The 24,440-nt window shown below is 43.9% G+C and overlaps 1 long non-coding RNA gene across 1 annotated transcript; it reads right to left on the reverse strand.

The window, feature by feature from the left end:
- Positions 1-6,613: 6,613 nt before the first annotated feature.
- LOC122540149 lies at positions 6,614-23,387 on the reverse strand. The gene is made up of 3 exons (XR_006309247.1): positions 23,344-23,387; positions 15,536-15,791; positions 6,614-6,839 (listed from the first exon to the last, which is right to left on the reverse strand). It is a non-coding gene; the product is annotated as an uncharacterized LOC122540149 (long non-coding RNA).
- Positions 23,388-24,440: the final 1,053 nt, after the last annotated feature.

The following is a 24,440-nucleotide window of genomic DNA, read 5'->3' on the forward strand; positions in this document are numbered from 1 at the left end:
CCTTGGATTGTTGTCAAGCTTGAGGAGGTTAAAGAGATTGGGAAGAGTTAGGATGTGAGGGTGAGAATTTTAAATTTGAAACATGAGTGGACCAGTGAGTGCAGATAATGAGTACATAAAGTTAGAATAAGGGCAGCAAAATGTTCTTAATTTAATGGATGGTAGAAGTCGGAGGTCATGTTGCGGCTGTACAGGTCATTGGTTAGAAAAGCACAGCAGTTCAGGCAGCATCCGAGGAGCAGGAAGATTGACGGTTCGGGCAAAAGCCCTTCATCAGGAATAGAGATGAAGGGCTTTTGCCCAAAACGTCGATTTTTCTGCTCCTCGGATGCTGCCTGAACTGCTATGCTTTTCCAGCACCACGCTAATCTAGAATCTGGATTCCAGCATCTGCAGTCATTGTTTTTACCCAGGACATTGGTTAGGCCACTGCTGGAATACTGAGTGCAATTCCGATCTCCTTCCTATCGGAAAGATGTTGTGAAACTTGAAAGAGTTCAGAAAAGATTTACAAGGCTGCTGCCAGGGTTGGTGGATTTGAGCTATAGAGAGAGCGGAACAGGCTGGGGCTGTTTTCCCTGGAGTGTCAGAGGCTGAGGAGTGACCTTATAGAGGTTTATAAAATCATGAGGGGCATGGATAGGATAAATAGGCAAATCTTTTCCCTGGGGTCAGGGAGTCCAGAACTAGAGGGCATAGGTTTGGGGTGAGAGGGGAAAGATATAAAAGAGACCTAAGGGGTACGTGTAATGAGCTGCCCGAGGAAGTGGTGGAGGCTGGTACAATTGCAGCATTTAAAAGGCATCTGGCTGGATATATGAATAGGAAGGGTTTAGAGGAATATGGGCCGGGTGCTGGCAGGTGGGACTAGATTGGGTTAGGATATCTGGTCGGTGTGGACAGGTTGGACCGAAGGGTCTATTTCCGTGCTGTACATCTCTATGACTCTAAGTCAGATGTGAGTCAGAAAAGTGTTGGGATTTCAGTCGATCAGTCTTGAGGTAATGAAAGTATGGACGATGAGTTTGACAGCAGGTGGATGAGGACAGGGCTGGAAATGAGTAATACTATTGAGGTGAGTAGGCAGTCTTATTGGAGAGGAGTTGGCTCAGAATTCACTTCAGGGACAGCCAACTTTGTGAACCGTCTGAGACCGTGGTGAGGGAGATTTTTAGAGATAGTGGAGACAGAATGGAGGCTAAAGAACAATAGCTTCTGTCTTCCTAATGTTTAATTGGCAGATATAACAAACAGAATGGAGTTGTGTTAACAGAGTGTAACTTATCCTTTATGAAATCTACCCATCTGCTCAAAACCTGTCAGTTGTTTTATGTGGAAACATTCCAAAATAAAGCAAGCACAGGGTCACAGGAAAAGAGCAGGAGAGTGGAACTGATTGGATAGAGTTCCCAAAGAGCTGGTACAACCAAAAAGAGCTGAATGAATTGAATTGAAATGAATTTATTGTTATGTGTACCAAGGCACAGTGAAAAGCTTTGTCTTGCGATCAATACAGGCAGATCACAGAGTTAAGTGGCATAGATAGTAAATAATAGGTAAACAGCAGCAATATCAAAAACACAGGTACAAGCGAATATTCAGAGTTTGAGTCCATTCAGTATTCTAACAACAGTAGGGTAGAAACTGTAATGAAACCGGCTGGTGCGTATGTTCAGGCTTCTGTACCTTCTCCCCGATGGTCGAGGTTGTAAAAAAACATTGCCAGGGTGGGATGGATCTTTGAGAGTGCTGACAGCCTTTCCTTGACAGCGGGAATGGTAAATGGATTCTATAGATGGGAGGTTGGTCTTTGTGATTGTCCGGGCCGAGGGCCGAGTTCACCACTCTCTGTAACCGTCTCTGATCTTGAATGGTACAGTTGCCGTACCAGGTAGAGATGCATCCAGACAGAATGCTCTCGATGGCGCACCTATAAGAATTGGCAAGGGTATTCGCCGTCATGCCAAATTTCCTCAGCTGCCTGAGGAAGAAGAGACATTATTGGGCCTTTGTAACCAGTGAGTCCACATGAAGAGTCCAGGAAAGCTTGTTGTGGATGACTACTCCCAAGAGCTTGACACTCTCCACTCATTCCACCTCTGTGCTGTTAATGTGTAGGGGGGACATGAATAACATCCTGCGGAAAGTCAATAATGAGTTCCTTGGTTTTGCTGGCATTGAGAGCTCGGTTGTTCTCAGTGCACCATTTTTTCCAGGTCTTCCACTTCCCATCTGTAGTCTGTTTCTTTGCCATCTGAGATTCAACCGACTATGGTGGTGTCATCAGCGAAATTGTAAATGGCATTAGTCTGGTATTTGGCGACACAGTCATTGGTATACTGTGAGTACAGTAGAGGGCTGAGTACATACCCTGGAGGCCTCCAGTATTGAGTGTTAGTGAGGATGAAATATTGTCCCCAATCTTCACTGATTGTGGCCTGTGAGTCAGGAAACTGAGGATCTAGTTGCAGAGAGTGGGGCTTAGTCTGAGATCACTAAGTTTAGTAATCAGTCTCGAGGGGATAATAGTGTTGAAAGCTGAACTGTAGGCAATGAGTAGGATTCTAACAAGCTGTTCTTGGTGTCAAGATGTTCCAGGGAGGAGTGAAGGGCAAGTGATCTGGCATCTAACATGGACCTGTTGGTCTGATAGGCAAATTGGAGTGGGTCAGGAGTAGTGGGGAGGCTGGAGTTGATTACTGCCATGACCAGCTTTTCAAAACACTTCATGACCACCGAAGTTAGGGCCACTGGGCGGTAGTCATTGAGACATGCTCCATGAGCCTTCTTAGGCACAGGGATGATGTTGGCCCACTTGAAACAGGCAGGGACAGTGGCCTGCTGCAGGGAGAGGTTGAAGATGTCTGAGAAGATCTCTACCAGTTGATCTGCACATGCTCTGAGTGCACAGCCTGGTACTCTGTCTGGTCCCATCACTTTCCTTGGATTCACGCGAAGGAAAACTAACCTGACCTCTGATGCAGTGATTGTTGGGATAGGTTCGTAAGGACCTGTTGGAATAGGTGTTACCTCTCCGCCGAAATTCTGCTCAAAGCGAGCAGAGAAGGTGTTGAGATGATCTGGGAGAGATGTGTCATCGTCTGCTATCTTGCACTATCTCTTTTTAGAACCTGTGATGTCATTCAGTCCTTGCCATAGTGGCCGGGTGTCTGTCTGGGTCTCTAGTTTGGCTCAGTATTGTTCCTTGGCTGTCTTAATGGCTCTGCAAAGGTCATAGTTTTAGACTCCTCACCCCAGAGAATGAATGCCTTCTGTGAGAACAGAACTTGGATGTCCTTTTAAAGAATAAATTCCTCTTTACATTTTGAAAATGTGATTATGTTCAATTCTGGATTTTGAAACACCCCTCCATTTGAATTGCTCTCCCATTGGTCGAGCTGAGGCCCTACGTTTGGAAATTCCCTCCCAAAACCACTCAGTCTGTCGTCTTCATTTTGTTGCCTTAAGGTTTATCCCTTTGGCACTTCAGTCTTTGATTATCTGTGTGAATATTGCCCTGTATGGCTCAGTGTTTGATAACATTCCTGCCAAATGCCTCGAGATGTTTTATGCAATGTGCTATACAAATGTAGGTTGTTGGTTTTTGGATAATTCTCTATTGGTTGTAGGTGGCTGTCTGGATCACAGTTAAATTGTGCTCCTACTTTATTTTGAAGTAAGTGATTTACTTTGTGCTCTGCTATTGGAAGGATGTTGTTAAACTTGAAAGGATGCAGAAACGATTTACAAGGCTGTTTCCAGGGTTGGAGGGTTTGAGCTATAGGGAGAGGCTGAATAGATTGGAGGCTGGGGGGGGTGACCTTATGGAGGTTTATAAAATCATGAGGGGCATGGATAGGTTGAATAACCAGGGTCTTTTTTGAGTCCAAAGCTAAAGGGCATAGGTGTAAGGTGAAAGGGGCAACTTTTTCACACAGGAGGTGGTGCGTGTATGGAATGAGCTGCCAGAGGAAGTGGTGGAGGCTGGTACAATTGCAACATTTAAGAGCATTTGGATGGGTATATGAATAGGAAGGGTTTGGAGGGATATGGGCCAGATGCCGTCAAATGGGACTAGATTAATTTAGGATATCTGGACAGCATGGATAGGTTGAATCGAAAAGCCTATTTCCCTACTGCATGACTCTGTGACTAAGTGCATTTTTGGGATAATCTTAAGGCTGAAAATGTAAGTTCTCATCTTGTAAGTTTGAGAGGAATCACAGCTGATCTGCTTTGTAATTCGTTCTCTACCCAATAGGTTGATGTTTATGCGATTCTTCAGATACATTATTAATTGTTTAAGGGTGAAGCTGCATGTCATTTGGCTATTACTCCTGGATCTGCTCAGCCCTTTAGCTTTACTGGTGCTATGACCTTGGATTTATAACAAGAGATGAAATAAACACGTGGAAAATTCTGAAGTGTATAATGAATGCTAGTCGGTAGGTTTCGAGCTAGTGGGGTATATGCCCTTGTTTATATAGTCAAGCTGCTGTGAATGTCTTTCCAAGCTCCATATTGGATCTGTACGGTGGATGAAATCTGACCTGTTTTCTTTATATTTTGGAAACACTGCCTGAATTTAGTTTCATGTAAAGGTCATGTTATTTTCATGCTGGAATGATGAATCCATCTGGAGCAAATGACTGTTCAGTGGTTACTTGTCAAACAGGACAGAGATGACTTTGCTGTTTTATTTTGGTGTGTGTTTGTTAACTGCAGTTGCAAAACTGAACTCAATCAGAGATTGCTGGAAAAATGGGAATGGTTCTGAGGAAGGGTCACCTGACCCGTAACGGTAACTTTGATTTCTGTTACAGATACTGCCAGACCTGCTGAGCTTTTCCAGCAACTTCTGTTTATGTCCCTGATTTACAGAATCCAAGTTCTTTTGGTTTTTAAACTGAAATCAATGTTCGGTTTTAAATGTCATACAGTCATAGAGATGTACAGCACAGAAACAGACCCTTCAGTCCAACTCGTCCATGCCAACCAGTTATCCTAACCTAATCTAGTCCCATTTGCCAGCACTTGGCCCATATCCCTCAAAACCCTTCCTATTCATATACCCATCCAAATGCCTTTTAAATGTTGCAATTATACCAGCCTCCACCACTTCCCCTGGCAGCTCATCCCATACACGCACCACCCTCTGTATGAAATAGTTGCCTCTTTTATATCTTTCCTCTCTCACCCTAAACCTATGCCCTCTAGTTCTGGACTCCCCCACCCCAGGGAAAAGACTTTGTCTATTTATCCTATCCATATCCCTCATGATTTTATAAATCTCTATAAGGTCACCTTTATAAGGTCACCCTCTATAAGGCTCTGATGCTCCAGGGAAAACAGCCCCAGCCTGTTCAGTCTCTCCCTACAGTACCAACTACTGTATCTGGTGAATTTCTGGTGAATCTTTTAAAGTGGACACTGAAATCAGCAACTTAAGTTGGATTTTGAGGCTTGGTTTTTTTAAAAATCTGGCTTGATTCTGTAAAACATCTCCCTAGTCTGAGTGAAACAACAGTCACTATTGTAGCCACTACAAACAGCTGGATGACCAACGCAAGCCTTTGTGTGGAGTTTGATTCATTTAGCTCAAAGTGTTTACCACAGGATCTCCACAGTGTCTTTTCACATTCATTCACAGATGAGGACGCTGTCAACTAATCCACCAATGATTGCCCGTCCCTGATTGCCCAGAGTGCAAAAGGAGGCCATTCGGCCTGTCATGCCTATACCAGCTTGATAAATGAGCACCCATCACCAACTGTCAATCCCCTGCCTATTTCCCATACCGCTGCCTGTCATTTTTGTCTAATTAATCATCCAATGCCCCTCTTGAATGCTTCAGTTGAACAACCCTTCACCTCATTTCCAGCCAGTGCATTACCTTAACTACTCGCTGAGTGAAGAGGCTTTTGTTTCACTTCACTTTTGCTTGTTTTGCAGATCAGGATAAATTTATACCCTCTTGTCCTTCATCTTTTTACAAGTGGGAACAGATTCTTACAGGGTGGCATGGTGGCTTGGTGGTAAGCACTGCTGCCTCACAGCGCCAGGGGCCTGGGTTCAATTCCAGCCTTGGGTGACTGTCTGAGTGGAATTTGCACATTCTCCCCGAGTCTGCATGGGTTTGATCTGGTCTCTTCCTACAGTTCAAAGATAAAATCAGCAGTACATGATGTCAAGTTATAGTCCAACAGGTTTATTTGAAATCACAAGCTTTTGGAGCACTGCTCCTTTGTCACTTCATCTGATTTCAAATAAATCTGTTGGACTATAACCTGGAGTTTGGTGACTTCTGACTTTGTCCACCCAAGTCCAACACCGGCACCTCCATATCATGGCAGTCCAACGATGGTCAGGTAAGGTGGATTAGCCATGGGCTAGGGGAGATGGTCTGGGTCGGTTGCTGTTTGGAGCGTCAGTGTGGGTTCAATGGGCTGAATGGCCTGCTTCCACACTGTGGAGATTCTATGATTCCATCTGCTCTGTCCAACCCGCTCATATCTTGAAGTGAAATCTGAGGGAACTGCGGATGCTGTAAATCAGAGACAAAAATCAAAAGCTCAGCAGGTCTGTGGAGAGAAATCAGAGTTAATGTTCCAGGTCAAGTTCTGAGGAAGGGTGTCTTCACACTGCCAGACCTGCTGAGCTTTTCCAGCAATTTTGATTTTTGTCTCAGGATTTTGAAGACTTCACTGATATCTCGTTTCTGCCTTGTTCTCTGAGGAGAGTTGTTCCAATGTCTCCAATCTATCCTCGTCAGTGAAGTTTGGCCCAGCAAGTTAATCCTGGGAAGGTTGTGGTGTCAGGGAGGGAAGAGGTGTAGCTATCTGTGAAAAGGAAGCTGCAGTCAGAATTAAAATACAACTGGTTCATTGCTTGTGAACAAAGCAACGTAATGTCTCGAGCGTTCATTATGCAGCAAAATCACAAATTAATCCTGTTGTGTCGGTAGTTTAGTTCCCATTTCACCATATGTGGTAAACTAATAAGGTTGTAACTGTCTTTCTCTTCCTAACATACTTTCTCTGGAATGTCTGTCTGTTTTAAAATTCGAAAACTTTCTTAGAACAAAAAAAAATGACAGTATCGAGTCCAGACACCCAAACAGGATTTGGTTCCAGCTACGCTGAGTATTTGAGATGAATGACCCTTCTCAGTGCTTGACGTGTTCACTGTTCAAACAGGACAATGTAGCAAGTAAGAATGCTGTTGTTGGTTGTTCTCAGACATTTTAATTGGCAACTGCTGCTGAAGTCTGTCTATAAACAGTTTTTAAAGGAATCACATGAGCTTATCTGTAATGCTGATACATTACACAAGGGTAATTAACCTCTGGCAGATACTGCTGACTGACTGTCTCTCAGCTCAGTTTGAACTGGTGAAGAAAGTGAAGACTGCATATGCTGGAGATCATGAGAGTGCGGTACTGGAAAGGCACAGCAGGTCAGGCAGCATCCAAGGAGCAGGAGAATCGATGTTGTGGGCAAAAGCCCCGATGAAGGATTTCCTGAGGAAGGGCTTTTGCCCGAAACATCGATTTTCCTGCTCCTCGGATGCTGCCTGACCTGCTGTGCTTTTCCAGAACCACACTCTACTCAGTTTGAACTGATGTTGAGCATCAATGTGAATGGTTTAACCTATGTGTACCCTGATTAGCGGGAGTATTAGATGTGTACAGCACACGAACAGGGTCTTCGACCCAGTGTCTGTGTTAACCAAGATGCCATTCTCAACTAATCCCATCTGCCTGCACGTCGTCCATATGCCTCTATTCCCCGCCTGTTCATGTGTCTGTCTAAATGCCTCTTAAACTTTGTTAATATATCCACTCAACTTTCTGCTGATATATTGCCATTACAACCGTAGCCATTGCAAAGCCCCATAAACAAACACAGGAAGTACTGGAGAAACTCAGCAGGTCTTGGCAGCATCCCTGTTGGAGAGAGAAACAGAGGTAGCATTGAGTTCTGAAGAAGTCATACTGGACTAAAAAGGTTGATTGTTTCTCTCCCCAGCACTTTCAGATTTGATTTCAGATTTCCACCAGCTGCAGTATTTTGCTTTGTGAAGCATCAGTTGTTCTTTTAGCAAATTGCTAATCATGGTCCTTTGAAGATCTTGTGAAATGTAAAATGAGGAGAGAAGAGGTTACTTTTGTGTGACATTTGATGGTTGAACTCAGGGCACTCTGCTCACTGCAGATGCTGGCACCTTCCGAGGCTGCAGTTCCTGAAGGATCTCTATCTTTTCTGGTGCCTCTCACTGGAGCCAGTGTCGCTGGTGAGATCCTTGGTGAGATCGATGGCAGAAGGCATTGTGGTGCAGTCTGAATCTGTTGTGTGATATATTTTTATTGTAGAGGGGATAATTGGATTGTAACCAGAAACTCTGAATGTTAATTTTCTTCTGAAATCCCCTTCAACTGCGGTTGCTCAAGTGATCGTAATGCCTTTCACAATGCCTAGACTGTCATCAGAACTCCGCACAGAAAAAAGTTCTCCTACTGTCTCTCTCTTCTCTTTTTTTCACTTTTTCCTCTCTTTCCTTTCTACTCTTTCTCTCCTGTCTTACCTCTCTCCATCTTGCCTTCTCTCTCTTCTCAGCTTTCTTCTCTTCTCTTTATCTTTCCTCTGTTTCTCTCCATCTTTTCTCCTCTCTCTTTTTGTCTGTCCACACTTTTTTTCTCACCCTCTTCAATATGCATTTATATTGTGTCTTTTGTGACCTGATTGGGAAGAACAGTGGGAAGAACTCCCCTCCTATATATTAAAGCAATGTAATGGGATCTTTACATGCATCTGGAAGGGCACACAGGCCCCCACTTTAATGTCCCATCCAAAAGGCAATTGGTGAAATCCTATACCCTCCTCTTAGTGGGGTTTGGGGGAGGGTGAGAGGTCATTTAGTCAGGTGGGACGGTGGCAGATGGCTATGTCTGTAATGAGAACACCACCCCCAACACCAATGAATGGCCCACCAGCCCCACAATCAGATGAGGCCCTTGTTGCCAGATAGTGCCTACGTCAAGCCTTCATCTTACCTCACCACTGCTGAGGTGGGGGCAGGGGTGGGGGTCCAAGGGGTAATTCCCAGCATCCTGTTGGTTCTCAGTAATGGTGGGACATGTACCTCTGTGACCCTCAGCCCCAGGAGAAGGCCCTCTGGTGGTCAGTTCAGTGCCTACATGGCTCTTAATTCGACAGGCCTTCCCTACAAGAGGAGACATGGGGCTCTGGCCCAGGGACCCCTGGTCTGGAGCTCTGACAGAGCCATTTTCTTTCAGTGCTGTATTACAATGCCAGCCTCGTTTCTCTTTTCAGTCTCCAAAACCTTGGAGTGAGTCTTGGACCACGAACCTTTGATTAGAAGGCAGTAACACTCCTCTGGTGACGACAGGGCTGATGGAAAGAGAGACTGGATCAGTTAGGACTGTATTTCCTGTCATTTAGAAGAACGAGGAGGGGATCTTCTAGAAACCTATAAAATTCTAACAGGAACAGACAGAGTAAACATAGGAAGGACGTCCCTGATGATTGGGGAGACTGGAACCAGGGGTTGATAGTTTAAGAATACAGGGTCGGCCATTTAGAACTGGGAGAACGGGGAGGAATGTCTTCACTCAGATTCCTGTGGAATTCTCTGCCACAAAAAATGGTTGAGGCCAAAATATTGAATGTTTTCAACAAGGAGTTAGACATACTTCAGAGGAGAAAAGGTATCAAAGAATGGAATCATGGAATCCCTACAGTGTGGAAACAGGCTATTCAGCCCAACAAATCTACACCGACTGTTTGAAGAGTCACCCCCTAACCTATCCCTGTAACTCTACATTCCCCATGGCTAATCCACCTAACCTACACATCCCTGGGCACTGCGGGCAATTTATCATGGTCAATCCCACCTAACCTGCACAGTTTTGGGCTGTGGGAGGAAACCGGAGCACCCAGAGGAAACCGGAAAAAGTATGGGGAGAAAGCAGGAACAGGGGATTGAGTTGAACAATCAGCCATGATCATATTGGAAGGGCTGAATGGCCTCCTCATTCTCTTATTTCCTATATTTCTGTGTTACTCCCTGTAACTGAGGATGTTACAGTGTTTTGGTCCATAGATTGGCAACGTGCTCCTCTGACTACGCCACGTAATGTTGTCATCCTTCACTGGCTCACAGCGGAGAGTGGAAGGGTCACTCTGGGCACAAAAATATTTCCTCACTTAGAAAAGGAATTCAACAAGATTCAGTCATACATTTGCCAGGAGAGAATGATAATTTACAGAATTAAAAATTACAGCACCAGGTTATAGTCCAACAGGTTTAATTAGAAGTACACTAGCTTTCAAAGCGCTGCTCCTTCATCAGGTGGTTGTGGAGGACACAATTGTAAATTCTGTGTCTTACAATCGTGTACTCCACCACCACCTGATGAAGGAGCGTCGCTCCGAAAGTTAGTGTACTTCCAATTAAACCTGTTGGACTATAGCCTTGTGTGCGATTTTTAACTTTGTACACCCCAGTCCAACACTGGCATCTCCAAACTTTAACAATTGCTGTCATGTCGGCCCAGATAAGGCACTGAAGGTGTTAGCTCCCAATGAGGCTGTCTGTGCCACAATGGTCAGACTGATTCTTATCTAAAAAAGAGATTTACAGAATCTTACATGGATTCATGCAGTTTTAGAGCAAAGTAAAATGTAATTCTGCAAGTACAAATTTACCCCACAAACCTATATGTGTATGCGTGCACACGTGTGTGTATGTATGCGTGCACGTGTGTGTGTGTGTGTTTGATGGGATGGGGAGGGGGAAGCGGTTATGAGTGTCTGTGAAAGGCACAGATAGCCTCACAGGGAGTTAACACCTTCAATATCTTATCTGGGCCGACATGACACCAATTGTTAAAGTGTACTTGAGAATGTAATTTTTTAAGAACATTTTGCGATTTACATATGAAGGAACTGAAACAAACATGGTCATTCTAAAAGACGAGAGACTTAACAAACAATCCGGGTTATTTTTCAATATATAATTTCAGTTACATCACACTGTAAATTTTTGCTATAAATTCTGTGCCTTACAATCTTATTCTCCACAACCACCTGATGAAGGAGCAGTGCTCCAAAAGCTAGTGCTTCCAAATAAATCTCTTGGACTATAACCTGGTGTTGTAATTTTTAATTCTGTAAATTCCAAAGCCGGCGTCTCCAAGTCAATTTGCAGAATAATATTGGTACAGCACTGGCGACAATATCAACTTTTCACTTGCAAATTCTACCCTCTCGACAGACTGGAAGAAAGAGAAATATTGTTTTGTAAAGTATGCAAAGATTTCAGAGAGAGGAACAAAATGCTGCAGTTGGAGATTCCACATCCCCTCAATTTAATCAGAGGAGACGCAGGCAGGCTCCACTAGCCACAAAGAATTGAGTTTGTTCTCAGTATTCCCCCAGACGAGTATTTAGTTTTCAATAAACGTTTGTAAAGTGACTTGATGACCCAGCAGAGATGGAGATTCATTTTTGAAAGAAAACTCAATTCTAGGTACTTGCCACAGCTGGAAACAAAACCACTACATTTTTTTCTGTCTCGCTCTCTCTCTCTCTGTCGAGGATCATCTCCACACAGACACTCCAGGAAAATAAGTCTCCACTCCAGTTTGATCAGTTCTGAGACGTCTGGTTAAGTCTAAGACAGGACCCACAGATTCGGCCACATCGGGTAGTGAAGGGTTGTGATTTGGTGATTTGATTGAAGGTTTATGTGTTCTCATTGATGCCTTTACTGCGTTTCAAGTAATCGCTGCATCAACAGCTTCATTCTTACAAGTGGGTGGCACAGTGGCACAGTGGTTAGCACTGCTGCCTCACAGCGCCAGAGACCCAGGTTCAATTCCCGCCTCAGGCAACTCTCTGTGTGGAGTTTGCACATTCTCCCCGTGTCTGCGTGGTTGTGCTCCGGTTTCTTCCCACAATCCAAGAATGTGCAGGTCAGGTGACTTGGCCATGGTAAATTGCCCGTAGTGTTAGGTGAAGGGGTAAATGTAGGGGAATGGGTCTGGGTGGGTTGAGCTTCAGTGGGTTGGTGTGAACTTGCTTCCACACTGTAAGTAATCTAACCTTTAAAAAAAAGTGTTTTCTAAGTTGTGATTCCAATAAATTGGACTGAATGTAGCAGCTCAGTGAATCTACTTCAATAACAAACCGAGTAATCACCAATGGATATGGTGCTTTTATATTACTTTTGCACAGTGTACCTTTCACAATACCTTTAAAGAGTAATCTTTGCAGTTCAGATTTTTGTAAAGTGTGTGTAAAGTAAAGGTTGTTTTCGCTTGTGCACAGGGGCATGTGTTGGAGCAGTAAATTCTCAGAAATATATTGAAAGAAAGAATGAGAAAAAAAACCTACAACCTGTTTAAAAGTGAAAAAAGAACTGGAAATATATAAGTAAAGAGAAAAAAAATCTTTGATGTAGAATTGCTTTCAATTTTTAAAAATCTTTACTGTCAGTATTTATCATTGGAAGGTAAGTGTGAACAGCCACTCCTTCAAATAGATGAGCGCAATTTTTTTTCATTTTATGTGCCATCTCTAATGTTCTGAACAAGATTTCACCATGATATACAAAAGCAAAGTATTGCAGAAAATGGAAATCTGAAATAAAAGCAGAAAAGGTAGCTGGACTGCAGAGAAATTGCAGAACTTGTGGAGAAGGAAAACTAGTTAGCATTTCTGGTCGATCATCTTTGATGCTGAGTAAATCCAGGATTTTGAACTTTTATAACTTTAGATTAAGATGATGAAGGATAAAAATAATCAGACTAAACTTATTTTATGTTTCTTAACCCCAAGTGACAGAGTCATAGAGATGTACAGCATGGAAACAGACCTTTCAGTCCAACTCGTCCATGCTGACGAGATATTTTAACCTAATCTAGCCCCATTTGCCAGCACTTGGCCCACATCCTCTAAACCCTCCTCGTCATATACCCATCCAGATGCCTTTTAAATGCAGTAATTGTGCCAGACTCCACCACTTCCTCTGGCAGCTCATTCCATGCACGCCCCACCCTCTACATGAAATAAGTTGTCCCTTAGGTCCCTTTTAAATCTTTCCTCTCTCACCCTAAACCTATGCCTTCTAGTTCTGCACTCCCCAATCCCAGGGGAAAGAGGTTGTCTATTTATCTTGTCATGATTTTATAAACTTCTATAAGGTCACCCCTCAGTCTCCGACGCCTCAGGGAAAACAGCCCCAGCCTGTTCAGCCTCTCCCTGTAGCTCAGATCCTCCAACCCTGGCAACATCCTTGTAAATCTTTTCTTATTCCTTTCAAGTTTCACAACATCCTTCCGATAGGAGGGAGACCAGAATTGCACGCAATATTCCAAAAGTGGCCCAACCAATGTTCTGTACAGCCGCAACATGACCTCCCAACTCCTGTACTCAATGCTCAAATATCATTCCAAAAGTTAAATTTTCAAGTAAGGGCTAAACTGCATCCTAAAATGAGAAAGTTAACTTTAGTGGCACCATGTCATCCTGCTAGTCTCAGGATATTTAACTCTTTGATTCATCAGGGCAAGACGAGTTAATGTCTCAGAATATTTGCTCTGTCTCTAATGAGAACAGAATTCTGCTAACCTGTTTATGATTCTGATATGCAAAATACTCAAACTCCAATCCTCAGAACTGAACCTTTGGGGAGAGAAGAATTATTTGAGGATGAGCATTCTCCATGCCACATGACCCTCTGCTGATCTCCTTTGATATGTTTTAGTGACTAAATATTAGCCAGAACTATTCTGCCTGTATGCAAACATTCAGAAAATTGGATGTTGGTCCAATGGTAACAATTAAAGGCAAGAGCAGCCCAATCTTACATCACACGACGACACAACATGACTTACAGAATCAGAAGTGGCCTCAGAAAGAACAGTGGATAAAGTAAAAGCTTCAAATAGGAATTGAATATGAACAGCAGAAAGACATGACCATGGATGTTAGAAGGAATATATGAGATGAGACATGAGTGAAGATTGAAGCAGATGGTGTCACACAGGAACAAGTAGGTAGCTTGTCTCTTCAGGATAAAGGCTAACAGGAGATTGCAGATGGGACGCAGGAGTTAGGAGGAGGATAGGGACAGCCAGAAGTAACTCTGTGTTAGCAGCAAGATGACTCAAGCTATAATGAGAAAAAAAACACCCCTCCATGTCACATTTTATCCACTTCCCTGTCTGCCTCAGCATCCAGATCAATAAGTGAAGCTCTGTGGAAGAAAACCGAGTGTTTTGAAACATGGATTCAAGGATGTACGCTAAAAAAAACTGCATTTAAGGGCCGTAAGACAAGTGAAGAGGCTCTTGATATCGGAAATGCCAAAGGAACTCTTCTGAAAAAGTGACTGTCAGTATTTCAGCCATTCGATCAGAGCTGAGAAACTGTGGAGGTTTCACCTCGAGGGCAAAATGGACGGCAGCGAAAGGAGGGGTCGCCCTGGGCAGAGTTGGATGACGGACGACACAGAGCACTTGCAGATGAGCTCCATCAGATTGTGAGGCTGGCATACGATGGGTAAGAGTGACTTTGCATGACAGCTCTCCCTGGCAGGTGGTGCTACCAGCATCAAAATGGTTAATCAATTTGTTTGTGTCCAATTTATATGCCACCTGTTTTTCATTTACTTCTCTGATTTCGTTTATTCTTTCTCTTTTGTTTTCAATAGTAACTTTCGGGGCTGCTTGGTCTCTGATGTGGGAAGTGTCTCTGGCAGACATTAATGACTGTGAGAAAGAGTGGATTGTTGTCGGATTAAGATGCTGTCTGTGACTTACAATGTACTCCTTGATTTCAAAAATTATTATTTTCTTAGTGGGTTGGTTGGCAGCTTTACAATGTGGGTAGAAACTCCAAAGAGACATGCCCTAGTTTTCCCTGCGGTGGTTGTAACGATGAACAAAGCAACTCTTCTCGAGGTTTTAAATCAATCTGCCCAGAGATGTCATGACACACCTCTGAAGCAGGTGAGATTTGCACCCAGGTCCTCCTGGCTTAGAGGTTTGGATACTATCACGGTGCCACAAGAACCTTTTTCCTGTATGAAACAAAAGATTCAAACACAGAAGTAGGAGAAAGCTCATTGTAAGCCCCTTCCATTTTATTCACTTAATCGGATGTACAAACTGCTAATGAAAGCAAAATACTGCAGATGATGGAGATCGGAAACAAAAACCGAAAGTGCTGAAGAAACTCAGCAGGCCTGTCAGCATCTGTGGAGAGAGAAACAATGTCTGAAATGACTGTTCTTCAGGGTTGAAAGAGTTCTTCAGAAGAGTTTTGATGAAGAGTCATACTAGACTCAATGTTAACTCTGTTTCTCTCCACAGATGCTGCCAAACCTGCTGAGTTTCTCCAGCACTTTTTGCTTTTGTTACAAATTGGGAAATTGGTTTTTAGAAACTAAGGAGTTTCTTGACTATTTGTTCAATGTTAGAGAGTAAAGGAGAAATAACTGGTGCACTGACCTTGATTGATTTTGGAAAATGAATTATTTTACTCCCTTACAAAGTGCTCTTTTTCCAAGTCTTCAGCATCAATTTCTCACTCAACGACCATTGATTCTGTCTAATTGGGTTGTAACACCAACAGGAAGGGTCACTGGATCCAAAACATTTCTCTCTCCACGGCTGCTGCCAGACCTGCTGAGTTTCTCTAGTAGCTTCAGTTTTTGTTTCAGATTTCCAGCATCTGCAGTGCTTCATTTTCGTTGATGACTGTACCCTGGACCAAAAGTAGGTGGACAACAGGTCAGCTCCGGAGCTGCCCTCCAAATCCCTTTTCCATAAATCTTACATCTTTATCCTACAAACTGAATTTTCTGAATGTAGCAGTACTAATTCTATTTGAAGCTAAAATTTTATTGCAAACTACTGTCAATTAGTATTTTTAATGTTAACGCAGATCCCTTTCTGCACCTTCTCGGCAGCTGTAACATTTGTATCCTGCCCTCTGTTCTTGCTACCCTGATGCACTTGTACAGTACGATTTGCCTGTAAAGCATTTAAGATATGACTTTTCACTGTACTTCAGTACACGTGACGGTAATAAATCAATTGCTAGGTGACAGATTGTGAATTTCATTAAAATTGGGATGAATTCAACCCTTTGAGCTGTATGTTTTGCATTTATTTGAATTGACTGCTTGGGTGCAGTGGAATAATGTTTCCTTTGAAGTTACTTTCAAGACCAGACCTGAGGTATTGCTTCCAGCTTTGGTCATGAAGACCGCGGCTCAGATCAAGTATATTCAAGTCAAAGCTGCAGCTCTGGACAAAGACCAAGTCTTTGCTCAGGAATTTGTAGGTGTGCATAAAACTTTAAAATGTTGAAGATGTTGAAAGACACAGAAGACAATGGAATTGGTAAATGGAATGCTATTTTCTAATAGGTCTCTCTTTTATTAAATTGTTCTTTTGGACATTAGAAATTTATTACTGAAGAAAGAAAAATGTAGTTTTTAAAAGCAACCATTTTTGCCAAGTCAGAATCAATTTACAGCGCACCATTCACTTCTGTTTCCAGCACTGGCTACATCCTTGCCTCATTCCAACTGTTGATCTAAACCATTCTACCAGCTTCCTATCCAACTCCTGAAAGTTACTACTTTTTAATAGAATTATGCATGACATAATACTCTGTTATACTCAGTCATTGAGTATGTGTACTGGCATACAGAAATTGGCAAATGGCATAAAGGGCTATGCAGAGATGGTCACGCAGAGATAAAGGATTGATGACCAGCCATGATGGTATTGGATATCAGAGCAGGCTTCATTGGCTGAATGGCCTACACTTTCATGTTCTGAAGACTTTTTAAACAATTTATAGGAACCTGGGAAGGGTGGGGATGGTGGTGGGGATGGGGGTTTGCAAACTGCAATATCATAGGGCTGCGTTTCCACAGAAAAAGAAATCAATATAATTGTAGGAGTTGATAATGTGTGCAAAATGTTGACATAAATTCTGGCCTTAAGAAGTCAAGTGGGGAGGCAGATTGTTCATGTGCACACAAGTTTTTAATTTAGATTAGTTAATGGGATGGGAAATGCAGGTTCTGGACTTCAAGCCACAGCAGGAAACCAATACAAAGCAGACTGAACACAGCTGTAAGGAAACCTCTTCACTAGAATGCACTCCTAGCCACAACAGGAGGCAAGCAGTCTGGATTCACTGAAGGTATAAATCAATGCTACGATGGGAAGATAATAGTGTTTGGATGGATGACTGAGCCACATAAGCATTTCTTTTCTCTTTATCCATTTGCAGGTTAAGGGTGTCGCTGGTTGGACCAGCATTCATTGCCCATCTCTAGTTACCCAGAGGGCAGTTAAGAGTCAACCACGTTGCTGTGGGTCTGGTCTCACATAGTCCATATCAGGTAAGGATGGCAGTTTCCTTCCCAGAAGGAAGTGCAGGTTCATAGCTCCTTGAAAGTAGAGTCGCAGGTAAATAGGATAGTGAAGAAGGTGTTTGGTATGCTTTCCTTTATTGGTCGGAGTATTGAGTATTGAGTTGGGAGGTCATGTTGCGGCTGTACAGGACATTGGTTAGGCCACTTTTGGAATACTGCGTGCAATTCTGATCTCCCCCAAATCAGAAGGACGTTGTGAAACATGAAAGGGTTCAGAAAAGATTTACAAGGATGTTGCCAGGGTTGGAGGATTTGAGCTATAGGGAGAGGTTGAATGGGATGGGACTGTATTACCTGGAGCATCAGAGGCTGAGGGGTGACCTCATAGAGGTTTATAAAATCATGAGGGGCATAGATAGGGTAAATAGACAAGGAGACAATGGAGACAGTGAGATCTGCAGATGCTGGAGATCAGAGTTGAGATTGTGGTGCTAGAAAAGCACAGCAAGTCAGGCAGCATCCGAGGAGCAGGAAAATCGATATTTCGGGCCGGAGCCCTTCATCAGGAATGAGGCTGGTAGTGGAGGTGGGGCTGGGAGAAGGTAGCTAAGAGTATAATAGGTGGATGGAGGTGGGGATAAAAGTGATAGGTCAGAGGGGAGGATGGAGCAAATAGGTGGGAAGGAAGATGGACAGATGGGACAGGTCATGAGGATGGTGCTGAACTGGAAGGTTGGAACTAGGGTAAGGTGAAAATGAGGGGGAAATGAGGAAACTGGTGAAGTCCACATTGATTCCCTTGGGTTGAAGTGTTCCGAGGTAGAAGATGAGGCGTTCTTCCTCCAGGCGTCAGGTGGTGAGGGAGCGGCAATGGAGGAGGCCCAGGACCTGCATGTCCTCAGCAGAGTGGGAGGGGGAGTTGAAATGTTCAGCCATGGAGCGGTGGGGTTGATTGGTGCAGATATCCCGGACAATTTCTCTAAAGCGCTCTGTGAGAAGGTGTCCAGTCTCCCCAATTAGAGGAGACTGCATTGGGAGCAAAAGATACAATAAATGACATGTGTGGAAGTGCAGGTGAAACTTTGACTGATGTGGAAGGCTCCTTTGGGAACTTGGATGGAGGTAAAGGAGGTGGTGTGGGCGCAGGCTTTACAATTCCTGCAGTGGCAGGAGAAGGTGCCGGGAGGGGAGTATGGATTGTTGGGTGGCATGGACCTGACCAGGTAGTCACGAAGGGAAACGGTCTTTGTGGAAGGCGGATAGGGGTGGGGAGGGAAATATATCCCTGGTGGTGAGGTCTGTTTGTAGATGGCGGAAATGTCGGCTTTTGATGCGGTTTATACGGAGGTAGGTGGGGTGGAAGGTGAGGACCAGAAGGGTTCTGTCCTTGTTGCAGTTGGAGGGGTGGGGTTTGAGGGCAGAGGTGTGGGACATGGATGAGATACTTTGGAGGGCAATTTCAACCACATGAGAAGGGAAATTTCGGTGTTTAAAGAAAGAGGCCAACTGGTGTGTTCTGTGGTGGAACTGGTCTTCCTGGGAGCAAATGCAGTGGAGGCGGAGAATTGGGAATATGGGATAGCATTTTTGCAGGAGGTGGGGTGGGAAGAGTGTTTAAAGAAAGAGGCCAACTGGTGTGTTCTGTGGTGGAACTGGTCTTCCTGGGAGCAAATGCAGTGGAGGCGGAGGAATTGGGAATACGGGATAGCATTTTTGCAGGAGGTGGGGTGGGAAGAGGTGTAATCCAGGTAGCAGTGGGAGTTGATGGGTTTGTAAAAAATGTCAGTGTTGAGCCAGTCCTCATGGATGGAGATGGACAAGGTCTTTTCCCTGGGGTGGGGGAGTCCAGAACTAGAGGGGGGTGAGAGGGTAAAGATATGAAAGGGACTTAAGGGGCAACTCTTTCACACAGTGGGTGATGCGTATATGGAATGAGGTGCCAGAGAAAGTGGTGGAGGCTGGCACAATTACAGTATTTAAAAGCCACCTGGATGGGTATATGAATAGGAAGGGTTTGGAGGGATATGGGCCGGGTGCTGGCAAACAGGGCTAGATGAAGTTAGGATATCTGGTTGGCATGGACAAGTTGGACCGAAGGGTCTGTTTCCATGCTGTACGTCTCTATGACTCTAAGTGCCCATGAATTTAGATGTTAATGTCACCCACATATAGCTCAGTCAATTGGATGGCTGGGGATTGGGTCTGAAAATGCCAAGAAAGCAGGATTTGATCTTCGCCTGACTCCTCACCCGGCCCCAAACCAAAACTGTTCCTTAAGTCGTGGTTCGGTAGCTCTGCAATCATTGAGGAGGCTTCCTGGGGAAGGAGAATAATGACGGTGCATTTTGTCCTTTTCTCCCTCCACCAGTTTAAACTAAAAGTGCTAGGCAGGAGATAGCAGCAAAGTACATCACCAGCAGATCTGCCCAAACCACTGCTCCAACCGAACCATTCCAAACTGGCTGGCATCAGGAGATGATGGCACATAAACATCCAATCAACGAGTAAGTTACCATGTGACGAGTGGATGAAGACAGAAAGCGAGGGAGAAACTCAGCAGGTCTGGCAGCATCAGACCATAAGGAGCAGAAATTAGGCCATTCGGCCCATCGAGTCTGCTCCACCATTCAATCATGGCTGATTGTTTTCTCAACCCCATTCTCCCGCTTTCTCCTCGTAACCCAAGAACTTAACCATCTCTGTTTTAAATACACTTATTGGCTTGTCCTCCACAGCCTTCTGTGGCAGTGAATTCCATTGATTCACCACTCTCTGGCTGAAGAAGTTTCTCCTTATCTCCATTCTAAAGGGTTTTCCCTTTACTCTAAGGCAGTGCCCCAGTCTCTCCTACCGATGGAATTATTCCCAACATTCATGCAACAGGTAGATGAAGGCACATAAACACACCATCAATCCCCATCTTCATCTACCTACCCTGTAGCCCCACCCCCCTCCCAATTATCGCTCAGCCCCCTTGGCCGCTCCCCCCCATGCCTGATGACGTGTTTATGCTCAACATGTTGATTCTCCTGCTCCTCGGATGCTGCCTGACTGGCTGTGCTTTCCCAGTGCCACACTCTTTGACAATTTTTCATGGCTTTCTATTTATTCTCTTTTTCCGTGCTGTACCCTCCCATGGAGAATAAGTCTCAAAATATCGTGCTGAATTAATTGAGGTTTTTGACCAGACTACATCCTTGAGTCTTCTAGTTGAGTGATTTGAGTCACCTCGACATGAAGAAAACATTCAAACTGTTGACATATTCAGTAAACAGCTACAGGATTGGTCCCAGGTGTTCGAGATGCAGATATGTCAACATAATGATAAACGTATGTAATGGACCAGGCCAAACCTCGCTCCTCAAAATATAAAGAATCCCTACAATGTGGAAGTAGGGCACTCAAATCACACTAACCTGGCCCTTCACCCCCCCAAAAGCACCGAACCCCCTTAACCCTAAATTCCCACGGCCAATTCAGCTCATCCTGGACACTTTGAGCAATTTAGCATGGCCAATCCACCTAACCCACACATTTTTGAACTGTGGAAGGAAACCAGAGCAAACCCACGCAGATATGGGAAGAACGTGCAAATTCCTCACAGACAGTCGTTCGAGGCTGGAAGTGAACCTTGGTCCCTGGCGCTATGAGGCAGCAGTGCTGACCACTGAGCTACTGTGCTGTCCTAAGGTAATCTAGACCCTAATATTTTCTTACTTTAAAGGTAAGTGTGAGGTGTTGTGTTCCAGATGCAATTTGATTGGCTAAACCCACTCAAAGTTAAGTAAAACAGACTTTATTCATACCCTATAGGTAAATACAACAAAAGACAAAGTAAAGAAAAGAATTGGTTTAGCTGTAACTCTATTGAAATGCTTAACAAAATAATAGATACAGTAACTATTACTAATTAACTGTTCCAATACAATAACGTCCCAAAAACACACCTTTGGCAAAGGCAAATTCAGAAAAACAGAATGTCTCGCATGTCACTCCAGCAGCAAGAAAATACCAAGAGAAAACTCTGAGAGAGTGTGACAGGGAGAGACATATTGAAGTTCCAAGCCCTGCTGAGACCCCAGCTACAACTGTTGAAGCTAAAACTGAAAATCGTGCTTCCGTGGAAGCTTGACCCCACTCATTCAGGCTGCTTCTATTGTTCTAACTTGTAAAATAAGATCGAGGGCTTCACAAGTTGTTTACAAGTTTAAAATGGACATTCTATAAAATCAGTCAGCTACCACCCTCACAAAGAACAACCAATAAATGCCACTTCCATCATCACATTCATCCAGAGACAGACAAAGCTCTTAGAATGAGTCACCTAAACCGCAAACTGGATTGACAGATCAAGACAACTGCCCAGATATTTGGTCAGTGAATGATCCATCCCAGACAGGGGAGAGGAAAGAGTAAGAACTTTCCCATAAGGCATAAAGGAAAAGGCTGATTTAGGTGAGGGCTTTCTTTAATGGAGTCGTGGAGCCATAGAGATGTACAGCATGGAAACAGACCCTTCAGTCCAACTCATCCATGCCAATCAGATATTCCAACCTAATCTAGTCCCACCTACCAGCACCTGGCCCATATCCCTCTAAACCCTTCCTATTCATATACCCATCCATATGCCTTTTGAATGCTGTAATTGTACCAGCCTCCACTATTTCCTCTGGCAGCTCATTCCATACATGTACCACCCTTGCATGGAAAAGTTGCCCCTTAGGTTCCTTTTAAAATTTTCCCCTCGCACCCTAAACCAATGCCCTCTACTTCTGGACTCTCCCACCCAGGGAAAATACTTTGTCCATTTATCCTTTCCATGCCCCTCATGATTTTAAAAACCTCTATAAGATCACTCTGACATTCCAGGGAAAACAGCCAAAGCTTATTAAACCTCTCTCTATAGCTCAAATCCTACAACTCTTGCAATATCCTTGTAAATCTTTTCTGAACCCTTTCAAGTTTCACAACATCTTTCCAATAGGAAGGAGACCAGAATTGCACACAATATTCCAATAGGGGCTTAACCAATGTCCCGTACAGTTGCAACATGACCTCCCAACTCCTGTACTCAATACTCTGACTGATAAAGGAAAGCATATCAAACGCCTTCTTCACTATCCTATCTACCTGCGACTCTACTTTCAAGAAGCTATGAACCTGCACTCCAAGGTCTCTTTGTTCAGCAACGCTCCCTAGGACATTACCATTAAGTGTATAAGCCCTGCTAAGATTTGCTTTCCCAAAATGCAGCACTTTGTATTTATTTAAATTAAACTCCATCTGCCACTCCTCAGCCTATTGATCCATCTGATCAAGATCCTGTCGTAATCTGATGTAACCTTCTTCGCTGTCCACTACACCTCCAATTTTAGTGTCATCTGTAAACTTACTAACTGTACCTCTTATGTTCACATCCAGATCATTTATATAAATGATGAAAAGTAGTGGACCCAGCATCGATCCTGGTCACAGGCCTCCAGTCTGAAAAACAACCCTCCACCATCACCCTCTGTCTTCTACCTTCAGGTCAGTTCTGTACAAAAACGGCTAGTTCTCCCCGTATTCCATGAGATCTAACCTTGCTAATCAGTCTCCCATGGGGAACCTTGTCGAATGCCTTACTGAAGTCCATATAGATCACGTCTACCTCTCTGCCCTCATCAATCCTCTTTGTTACTTCTTCAAAAAACTCAATCAAGTTTGTGAGACATGATTTCACACACACAAAGCTATGTTGACTATCCCTAATCAGTCCTTGCCTTTCCAAATACATGTACATCTTGTCCCTCAGGATTCCCTCCAACAACTTGCCCACCACCGACGTCAGGCTCACTGGTCTATAGTTCCCTGGCTTGACCTTACCACCTTTTTTAAACAGTGGCACCACGTTAGCCAACCTCCAGTCTTCCGGCACCTCACCTGTGACTATTGAAGATACAAATATCTCAGCAAAGAGGCCCAGCAATCACTTTCCGAGCTTCCCACAGAGTTCTCGGGCACACTTGATCAGGTCCTGGGGATTTATCCACTTTTATGTGTTTCAAGACATCCAGCACTTCCTCTTCTGTAAGATGGACATTTTTCAAGATTAAATTAGATTACATTACATTACAGTGTGGAAACAGACCCTTCGGCCCAACAAGTCCACACCGACCCGCCGAAGCGCAACCCACCCATACCCCTACATTTACCCCTTACCTAACACTACGGGCAATTTAGCATGGCCAATTCACCTGACCTGCACAGCTTTGGACTGTGGGAGGAAACCAGAGCACCCGGAGGAAACCCACGCAGACACGAGGAGAACGTGCAAACTCCACACAGTCAGTCGCCCGAGGCGGGAATTGAACCCGGGTCTCCGGCGCTGTGAGGCAGCATTGCTAACCACTGTGCCACCGTGCCGCCCACAAGATGTCACCATCTATTTCCCTAAAGTCTATATCTTCCATTTCCTTCTCCACAGTAAACACTGATGCAAAATACTCATTTAGTATCTCCTGTGGCTGCACACAAAGGCCGCCTTGCTGATCTTTGAGGAGCCCTATTCTCTTCCTAGTTACCCTTTTGTCCTTAATGTATTTGTAAAAACCTTTTGGATTCTCCTTAACCCTATTTGCGGAAGCTATCTCATGTCCCCTTTTTGCCCTCCTGATTTCCCTCTTAAGTATACTCCTACTGCTCTTTATACTCTTTTAAGGATGCACTTGAACTCTCCTGTCTATAACTGACATATGCTTCCTACTTTTTCTTAACCAAAACCACAATTTCTCTAGTAATCTAGCCTTCCCTACACCTACCAGCCTTTCCTTTCACCCTAACAGGAATATACTATCTCTGGAATCTCATTATCTAATTTCTGAAGGCTTACCATTTTCTAGCCGTCCTTTTACTTGCGAACATCTGCCACCAATCAGCTTATGAAAGTTCTTGCCTAATACCGTCAAAATTGAACTTTCTCCAATTTAGAACTTCAACTTTTAGATCTGGTCTATCCTTTTGCATCACTTTTAAAACTG

The sequence above is a fragment of the Chiloscyllium plagiosum genome, chromosome 34 (assembly GCF_004010195.1).
Source record: "Chiloscyllium plagiosum isolate BGI_BamShark_2017 chromosome 34, ASM401019v2, whole genome shotgun sequence".
Taxonomy (NCBI): Eukaryota; Metazoa; Chordata; class Chondrichthyes; order Orectolobiformes; family Hemiscylliidae; genus Chiloscyllium; species Chiloscyllium plagiosum.